We start from the raw sequence: 9,675 nt of genomic DNA, 5'->3' as shown, positions 1-9,675 counted from the left end.
ATCTTTGGAATTCTCTGCCCCAGATGGCTGTGGATGCTCCACCATTGAATACATTCAAAGCTGGGATAGACAGATTTTTGGTCTCTCAGGGAATTGCGGGAGATGGTGAATGGACCAGAAAGTGGAGTTGAAGCCCAAGATCAGCCATGATTGTATTGAATAACGGACAGGCTGTATGGTCTACTCCTGCTCCTATTTCTTGTGTTACAAGCCTTCAGGATACTTTGTTACAAATGCAAGTTTATAAAATTGTTGTGTTTTGGGACTGTCTCTTTAATTGAGGGTAAAGTCAAGGATTGAAGGGGGATCATGTGACCTGCTCTGAATTCTGCCCGACAAGAAGTTTGGATAGCTTGGTTGTTACAGGTTAAAGGGGGGGCCCAGGTTGATTTATTGGGAAGAAGGTGCAAGATGTTCATACCTGTTGACAGTGGCATGAGCATCTGTACTGACTATCGATAAGCTATTAGTCGCCAAGTCTCACAGGGAGTTGTTAGGAATGTCAGGTTTTATAAATGATTATACTTTAAACTGTCTATTTAATTTCAAGATAGAGTGGAGTTGGGGGTGTAAAAGTTAGCTAATTAGCATTTTATCTATAAACAAAGCCCCTGTGACTCATATTATCATGGAAATGTCCTCTAAACTCCATTGTAAGATTGGGTTAGAGTTCTTTAAGATATCACTGAACCTGACAGAGACAGTCGGTCTGCAGGACTCAGAGAGAGAGCGAGAGAGAGAGCGAGAGCGAGGGAGAACACCAGTCTTTATCTCCATATGTTTCTCCCATTGTGGAAGTCAGTGCTACTGGGAAAATGGATCACCTTGCACTAGTTTCAGCCGGCTAACCTCTCTGAAGGAATATAACATTGGAATTTTGATTCTGGACTCACGTGAAACGATAATTCTTATTTTGTCTGTGATTTTTGCCCTGTATCTCTTTCTTTCCCTTATCCCTTTTTTATGGTGGGAATGTACTGGGGCTATGTAGCGACTCCCCCTCCCCGCATTTTGTGTGTGTGTAAAATAAACAAACCCTCTGATTTTACCCTATCTCAAGTTTGCTGTGGGGTTATGAATAGAGGATTGGATCACTCCAAATCTAAAGGGTTGGGGAAAATACGTCATCACTTATAAAGGGGGAAATTAAAAATCAAAAACACCTTTCTGTATATGAATGGGTGGTGAGAGGTGAAATGATGGCCGGTTTAAATTAAACCCCTTGCTGTCCGCAACAAAAGCAAGCCATTGGGAGCTGAGAATGGCTTCGTACTGGTTTCTGGAGTACAAAGAGACAAAATATAACAGGGAAGGGGATTTTCCGTTATTGGAAAGTTAAATGAGGGATCTTTTCCATAGTTTGGAGTATAAACTGCCTACTGAAATAGTGTTTAGTCGATTTAAAAGTTATCAGTCTCTACAGGATTGTAACAATCTGCACTCCACTAATTCTGGTCTCTTGAACATCCCTGTTTTTAATTGCTCTACCATTGGCAGCTATGCCTTCAGCTAACAAGGTCTTAAGCTCTAGAGTTTCCTCTCCAAACCTTTCTGCCTTTATACCTCTCTTTCATCCTTTGTGCCACTTATTAGAAACCTACCCATTTCTCCGAGCTTATGGTATCTGCCTAATGCCTCCTTTTGTGGCTTATGGTCACATTTTGCCTCCTTGTGAAGTACTTTGGGATGTTTTACTAGATTGAAGGTGCTTTATAATTATTAGTTATTTTGCTGTTAGAGTTTTCATCTTAAAGTACCTTATTACATACCTTTTTATCTTGAAACCTCAGATAATTGAACTGCAAAGGCAAATTTATTGACACTTTAGCAAGCAGGTTGGTGGCAAAATAAGAATGATTTGTATTTTTTAATTGAAAAGAATGTGCGTGCTCATCCATCCTTCTTCTTAGCAGTCTCTCGCTATTGAAGATGATTTGCTTCCATTCCAGTTCAATGGGTTCTGAGACTCGTGAGAAAGGATCTGGCCTTAGAAGATCAGTATGGGTGGAAATTAGAAGTAGCAAGAGTCAGAAAACACTGATAGGCGAGGTTTATAGGTGCATAACAGTAGTTATACCATTGAGAAAAGCATTAATCAAGAAATTATTGGAGCTTGTAACAAAGGCAATGTAATAATTGTGGGGGACTTTAATTGGCAAGAATGGTCTAGTTTGTAGAATGTTTTTGTGACAGCTTCTTGGAGCAATACATTGTGGAACTGACTAGGGATAAAGCTACCTTAGATCTAGTATTGTGTAATGAAGCAGGGTTAATTAGTAATGTTGTGGTAAAAGATTCTCTGGTAAATAGTGATCATAATACCATTGAATTCCATATTAAGTTTGAAAGTGACATATGCCAATCACAAAGAAGAATCTTAAACTTAAACAAAACCAATTAGATAGGTTTGAGGGGAGAAGTGGCTCAGGTTAATTGGGTAAATAGACTAAAAGGTATGGAGGTAAATGAATAGTGGGAAACATTTAAACAAACAATTCAAAATCTTCAACAAAAATACATTCCATTGAAAAACAAAAACTCAACAAGAAAACCCATCTGTGACTCACTCAGGAAGTTAAGGATAGTATTAGATTAAAAGAAGTAGTTTACTCTGTTGCAAGCCTAAGGAATGGAAGTACTTTAGAAACCAGCGGAGGGCAATCAAAAAGTTGATAAAAGAGAAAAAATAGAATGAGAGTAAACTAGCCAGAAATATAAAAACAAATTGCAAGAGCTTTTATAAGTATATATTATAAGTGAGCAGCTAAAGTAAATGTTGGCCCCTTAGAATCAGAGACAGGGGAAATTATCATGAGGAATGAGGAAATAACAGACATTGAACATATTTTGTGTCTATCTTCACAGTGGAAGACACAAGTTTCATGCCAGAACTACACAGTAACCTAGGGCCTAAAAAGCATGAGAAAATTAAGGATATTAATATCAGCAGAGAAATAGTATTGGCAAAACTTGAGGGACTAAAATCTGACAAGTCCCCAGGACTTGATGGCCTGCACCCTAGGGTTCTAAAAGAGATGGGTCCGAGAGAGAGGGATACAGTGCCAAACTCCAGTGCCCATGCGCGGTGTTTTAAATGGAGTTCTCAAGTCATCCAGCCAGAGCTTCAGACCTTGAAGAAAGAGTTTAAAAAAAAGAAACCTTCAGGCTGAGAGTTCTGGGTTTTTTTTAAAAGCCCATCTATCAGGTCAATTTCACTAGTTGCTGCACTGCGGCTTTTGAACTTCGGGCAGCTTCGTGATTCCGATTTTTTTTTTAAAAGCCCGCCACAAAACCGCAAAGCTGTCTGAAGTTCAGCAGCAGCAACTGCCAAGAAGGTGTTCTTGGTTCAAAAATGATAAGTGAAATCCCTGCAATTTTGGCGGGGTAGAGGGTTTGAAGTTAAGAGGGTGTTGGAGAGTGGGGGAAGTGGGAGGTTGGGGTCATTATCTAACTTAAATGGTTGTCCTTCTTTGCCACCAGAAATGCGGCATGTGTTTCGAGATTCAAACCAGTTGCCTAGGTTTCAAATCCCGATGTTCACTGGATCACTCAAAGAGCAGCTGTGGTTTCCCAGTGCGCCCATCAATATTTTTGCCGCAAATGTGAAATCAAAACATACTCGTAGGTCTGGCAGCATCTGTGGAGATAGAAACAGAGTCACCAATTAAGGACTGGAACAATATTCGACAAACCTTAATTTCCATGACCTCTAAGAAGTCGGTTCAAAAAGTTCAAGGGATTTTCCTTAACTAATGTGACCATCGTTGTGCACCCCCTGTGAAAATTCTTTGGCCGAAGACTAAGGCGGATAACCTATTGCCAGCACCCACAAAGTGCACGTTAACAGGTCGTTCACTTCATCGCTGCGGGTGGGACTTGCTGCAAAGCACTTCGTAACATGAACGACGAAATCAAAAGTTTTTTTGTGCGCGCCGCGTGTGTGTGTGTGTGTGTGTAATTGACTGCCAATAATTGTTTCCCCTGCCCCTCGCATATTTTTAAAAGGCTCACAGCAAAACTACCGGGCAGACTTAAAAAAATCTACAACTGTCTGACATCCAGGTAACAAACCAGCGCGGAGAAAATGACAGGAGTTTCGCACGTTGAGATTTGCGCTCGGCTGCCGATTTGGGACAAGATTTGTAGCTTCTCCAGCTGATGGGGTGTTACACGCGCCCTGTCCGTGACGCAATCCCCGTCCTCCCGCTTCTTACATTCATTCAATTTTTCGTGCACTGGCGGGGCGGCTGCAGACACGGGGAGCAATGCAATGATGTGCGAGACCGACTGCTTTCATTTCCAGGTGCACTCAAGCGTCATTTACGCACTGCGGCACACGGGAAGAAGGCGGGAAAAACTGTGTGTTTTTTTAAAACAAATGCGAAATCGTCTATCACCTCTTGTACGTCACTATGTCCAAAGTAGCTCGGGGCACACCTGTGGTTGCCCAGCAATCATTCGGTTCTGTTTTTTTTAAAAAAAAAATCCTAATAAAAAACGAACCGAGCATTTGGCCAGTGGACGTTTTCTTTAGCAGGTTCGGGAATGAAACACTCTTGTTCTTCTGATCAGTTCAGAGGAGCTTCAGGAGTGTTCCGTATGGCCAGAGAACGTCTACAACCACACGGCTCCCCAGGGTTGCGAAACCAACATTCATTGTCATGTCGCGTCTAAGGTATACATAAGATACCTTAATATACAATACATGCAAATATAACTTTCAAATGCAATGGAAAAAATACGATGTTTTCATTTCGGTTAAAAAGGAGGCAAAAGACACGTACACAGGTTCAAAGGCGCGTAATAAACAGCAGCTCGACCACAAATCGCCTGGTTCCCATTAATTAAAAAGGGGAGAGGCGGGAAACGCGATGATTGACAGGAAGGGAGGACAACCGAAGCTGGTGGTCGGTGGGGGCGGGAACCTCGATGATTGACAGACGGGGAGGACAATCGAAGCTAGTGGTCGGTGGGGGCGGGAACCTCGATTGACAGACAGGGAGGACAATCGAAGCTGGCGCGGGCTGTAGGCGGGAACTTTGCTGATTGATAGGAAGAGCGAACAATCCAAGTCGGCGGGCGGGAACCTCGATGATTGACAGGCAGGGAGCACAATCGGAATCTGGCCGTCAGTGGGTGGAGTCAACGGGTGAGACCGGGAGGAGGAGAAAAGGGCGGGACTTCCGGCGCGGCCTTGGGTTGCCCCTCCCCCCACGCTAGGAGCTGCCCATCCCCCTTCTCTCCCCCCCCCTCCCCCCCTTCCGCCAGGAGAGAGATCGGACGACGAAGAGCTTTTAACCGGAGCTGATTGGGATTAAACGGCGGCAAGGCCCGAGCCATATCGTCGAGGCCTCAAAGGCAAGGGGATAAATAAAACCCACAATTGCTCGAGTTTGCGTCTGTTCAAGTGCTGCCCTCAGGCCGGGCTCTCACTCAGACAGGGGAGTTAGTGTGTGTGTGTGTGTGAGAGAGAGAGATTCCCGGGGCCGCGGCGTCCTCCTCCTCCTCCTCCCCGCTGCTGCTTGTTGTTTCCCCGCTGACCGGGAGAGAGGATCAATCGGCGTCCCCGAGCAAGTGAAGGCAGGAGCGGCGGGCAGGTGAGAAGGCCGCTTGATGCGGGTTGTGGGGCAGCAATGGTGGTGGTGGTGGTGGTGGGGGGGGGAGGTGGGTTTGTCTCAAGCCTGGCCTCGGGGCCTTGAGGCCCGGCCCCCGGGGCAGCGGGAGAGAGAGCGAGAGACATGGTGGCCGCCATGTTTGCAGCAGCGGCAGGCGGCTGACTGTGGGCCTGGGGTGGGGGATAACGCATCTCTCTCTCTCTGTCTCTCTCAGACTGTGCCTTGTTTGAAGCCGAGTGGAGGGCGTGTTAGGCTAAAGCCTGGATTGGAAAAGTGCTGCTGATTTTTTTTTGGGAAAAAGGGCACAGCTAAGCTCGTAGGCCCCAGGCCTGGCTCAAGCTGTTGTTTGTGTGTGTGTGTGTATGTGTGTGCGCTTTAATCTGGCGGGTTTAGTCCATGCCTGCGCGGCGGGTGGTGGGGTGAAGGCGGGTTGCTGTTTGTGCATGGACTCCATGAAGAACATGTGCTTCCCTCCAACATGAATGGCTCGAACTAACCACCCCCCCCCCCCCCCCCCAACCCAACCCCAACCCCTCTTCCAAACCACCACCATTAAAGAAGAGGGAAATGAATCCACGGGCTGTATTTTTTTCATATATTTCATTTCTAAAATTTCACTATGTGTCTAAGAGGTGACGCATTATCTTCACGAGTTTTGGGGATCCCCAGTCTTTCGTTGCATTTTATTCCGAGTTTTGTCAATGATGATGTGATCGGTATTTTAATTTTTGGGGGGTGGGTGGGTGGTTTTCAGTGTCGACAGTTACCTCGTCCACAAGTTCCAAGATCAAGAATTTTGTGCAGCCGTCATTGTCACTTTCTTTTCCTCCTTTTCTAACCCGGAAAGGGGAAGAAGGTGGGGTGTAGGGGGAGGGGGGGGGGTATGAAGCGCAGGTAGTGATGCCATTAGATCAGCTCAAGCGTCTTGGGCGGTATGATTTAGCAACTATTTAACGTCCTCATAAAGGGTGGCTGTCCACTGAAGTTGATAGAGCTTGCCCCATCGACACAAAAAAAATGTCAGCGAGATTCACAGCTGTGTCAGCTAACTACCAGACCGCACTGCGTCTGTTGCTGCTAGGGATGCGCTGCAAAAAAAGTTTCCGGGGACACTATATGTAGGCTTCTGGCCTACTTGAGTTTTAACACTTTGTTCTCTTTATATAATGAAGCAGTTGAGCGATTTTTTTTTTAAACTTTTCGGGGAAAAAAAACAAGCCTGAAGATTTTTGCTGAATGTGTAAAGCAGGGTCTTCATTTTTGACAACGCTTTTTTTTTTATATATCTACATTTTGGATCTGGTAGGCCTCTGAAATGCTTTTATCAACACCAAGCAAACGTGCATTAAAAATGCGTTCCAAACTAAACTGACTATTTTGTAATAAAAATGCGTAGTGCCAGAACAAGTCAAATTGTAATTTTTTTACTTCGTAACCTTGTGGGATTTTATTACACTTCTCGAGCTAATTTTTTTGGTTTGAAAGAACTGTTTAAATTTAAGCGTCACGGCACTTTGTGCAATTGTGATCATAATTGAAAATTTATGATTAGTAATGCAAACATTCTTTATCAATGTACAGCAAACATAGTTAAGCACAGCAATTCCCTTGTGTGGGTCTAATGGTATATTGACATAGAAATGGAAAATGCCAGAAAAACTTAGCCAGTCAAATTTAGTTTGCTCCTGTGATGTGCCTTGGGATGTTCTATTACATTACCTTTAAAGATGTGATACGTAAGTGATATATTGATAAGCAGTTTGCATACTGGCAACTATTGCTTGTGCAAAGTTGAATAAATAGAACACGTCTCCTTATGGACCTGGAGATGTATACAAGATCGTAATCTAATAAGGTTCTGGCATATAAAGGTACGTATTTTATCTGGTATGCAGAAATGTTAGTCAAGCGTTGGTATATACCTCCTTGTCTGATGTTACACAGGTAAATTACCCAATCACTTGTTCATGAAGTTTGTTCACAATGATTGAGAAAATAGTGCGGAACTTCTAGTTTCATTGTGCTTTTGTCAGAAATGGCCTTAAATGGAATTTAGAAATTAGAGGACCATAGCTTTATACTGAAAGCAGGATACCACAAATTTGAAAAGGAAATCGGGGAAATACTGGTTACCCAACTTTTTGGTTTAAAAAACATGATTATAGGACGAATGTCTGAGGAATAAAAGGAGTTTGTTTTATAATCCCATAAATGTATTTGAGCAAGAGACTGTAGCATTGCTTAATTTCAACATTGTGAAGAGATAGGGAGGAGGAGAAAGGACACAAACAGTTTAGGTAAGTTCTAACCGCAGTGCCTTGAATCTAGCAAAATGTCCTCGAACAGTTCATTGGGGTGATTATCAAAATGTTTTTAGAATGTATTCTTTCATGGGGTGTAGGTGCCACTGGCAATGCCAGCATTAGTTGCCCATCCCTAATTGCCCTTGAACGGAGCAACTTGCTAGTCTGTTTCAGAAGGCAGTTGAGAGCCAACTATATTAATGGAGATTTGATAGAGGTATTCAAAATCATGAGGGGTCTGGACAGAGTAGATAAGGAGAAGCTGTTCCCACTCATGAAAGGATCAAGAATGAGAGGGCACAGATTTAAAGTAATTAGTAAAAGAGACACGGGTGATAGTGGAGGAACTTTTTCATGCAGCGAGTAGTCAGGGTTTGGAATGCACTCCTTGAGATTATGGTGGAGGCAGGCTCGTTTGAAGCATTTATAAGAGAATTAGACCTTTATCTGAAAGGGAGAAGGTGGGAATGGTGTTAGGTGAGTTGCCCATTTGGAGAGCTAGTGCAGACATGATGGGCCAAATGTCCCCCTGTGCTGTATAGATTGTGTGGATCTGGAGTCACAGACCAGGTAAGGACAGAAAATATCCTTCCCTAAAGGGCGTTAGTGAGCCAGGTGGGTTTTACAACAATGGTTTCATGGTCACCATTGGACTGAGACTAGCTTTCAATCTCAGCTTTTATTAGTTGATTTTAAATTCCACCAGCTGCCATGGTGGGATTTGTTCCCATGTTCCCAGATCATTAACCTGGCCCTTGGATTACCAGTTCAGTGGAATTATCACAATACCATTGTCTCCCAATTTGACACTTGAGAACATGGGATATTGGAACAAATAACCAAGCTTTTGGTCAGATGTAGGTTTAAGTAGGTAGGCATGGAATTAATTAAGTCAGAAAGTGACGAGATCGCAACTAAAACTGACGCCAGGTACTAAAATATATTGGAGGGAGGTTTGAGGTTATAGCTCAGAGAAATTGCCTGCAAAATGACCAATTTTTTGTATCCTGTCCATCTGTGCAAGATAAGTGCCAAGCACTTCAAAACTAGGAGTTCGTATCTGTTACTTAGACACGATGGAGTCTAACAGATATCAGATATCGGTCGTTCTTCATGACAGTCAGCATTTGCATGGACATCCACTGTTGCCAGAAAAATTTGACCCACAAGTTTATACCTAAAGGAGAAATTCATAATGACAAGACAGCTCTTTACTTAAGGATTCAGATGTATAAAGATTTATGGGTTACTGAGTTAAAGACACCACTCAGTCAATACTGTATAAACGGTCAAGGCCTGAAAGGGACAGGCTTAGCTCCTATTCTGAGGTGAATTAGGTAATCTCAGCTAAAGGCTAATTAGGATTTCACAATTGGTTTCAGCACTTTTGGGCTAACCGTGGGTAAAGCCGTGTATTCCAAAGGGAGGTGGTAGGGTAGTGGCATTGTCACTGGACTGGTAATCCAGAAACCGAGGGGCAATGCTCTGGGGACCCGGGTTCAAATCCCACCATGGAGATGGTGAATTTGAATCCAATAAAATATCTGGAATTAAAAGCCTAATGATGACCGTGAAACCATTGCCCATCTATCACTTTAGCGAACAAGATGGGTTTTTTTTAATGTCCATTAGGGAAAGAACTCTGCCGTCCTTACCTGGTCTGGCCTACATGTGACTCCAGATTCACAGCAATGTGGTTGACTCTTAAATGCCCTCTGAACAAGGGCAATAAATGCTGAACAAGCACCCACACCCCA

The 9,675-nt window shown here is 43.5% G+C and overlaps 1 protein-coding gene across 1 annotated transcript in view; it reads left to right on the top strand.

Annotated features, from left to right (window-relative positions):
• Positions 1–5,463: 5,463 nt before the first annotated feature.
• Positions 5,464–9,675, top strand: part of larp4b (La ribonucleoprotein 4B) — a 124,353-nt gene continuing 120,141 nt past the window's right edge. The window contains exon 1 of the mRNA XM_078537352.1: positions 5,464–5,597. The gene's annotated coding sequence lies outside the window, so the exon portion shown is untranslated. The remainder of the gene's footprint in view (positions 5,598–9,675) is intronic.

The sequence above is a fragment of the Cetorhinus maximus genome, chromosome 3, assembly GCF_964194155.1.
Source record: "Cetorhinus maximus chromosome 3, sCetMax3.hap1.1, whole genome shotgun sequence".
Classification (NCBI taxonomy): domain Eukaryota; kingdom Metazoa; phylum Chordata; class Chondrichthyes; order Lamniformes; family Cetorhinidae; genus Cetorhinus; species Cetorhinus maximus.
Note: the sequence above shows the minus strand (reverse complement) of the source record. Positions and strands in the feature narration are given on the sequence as shown.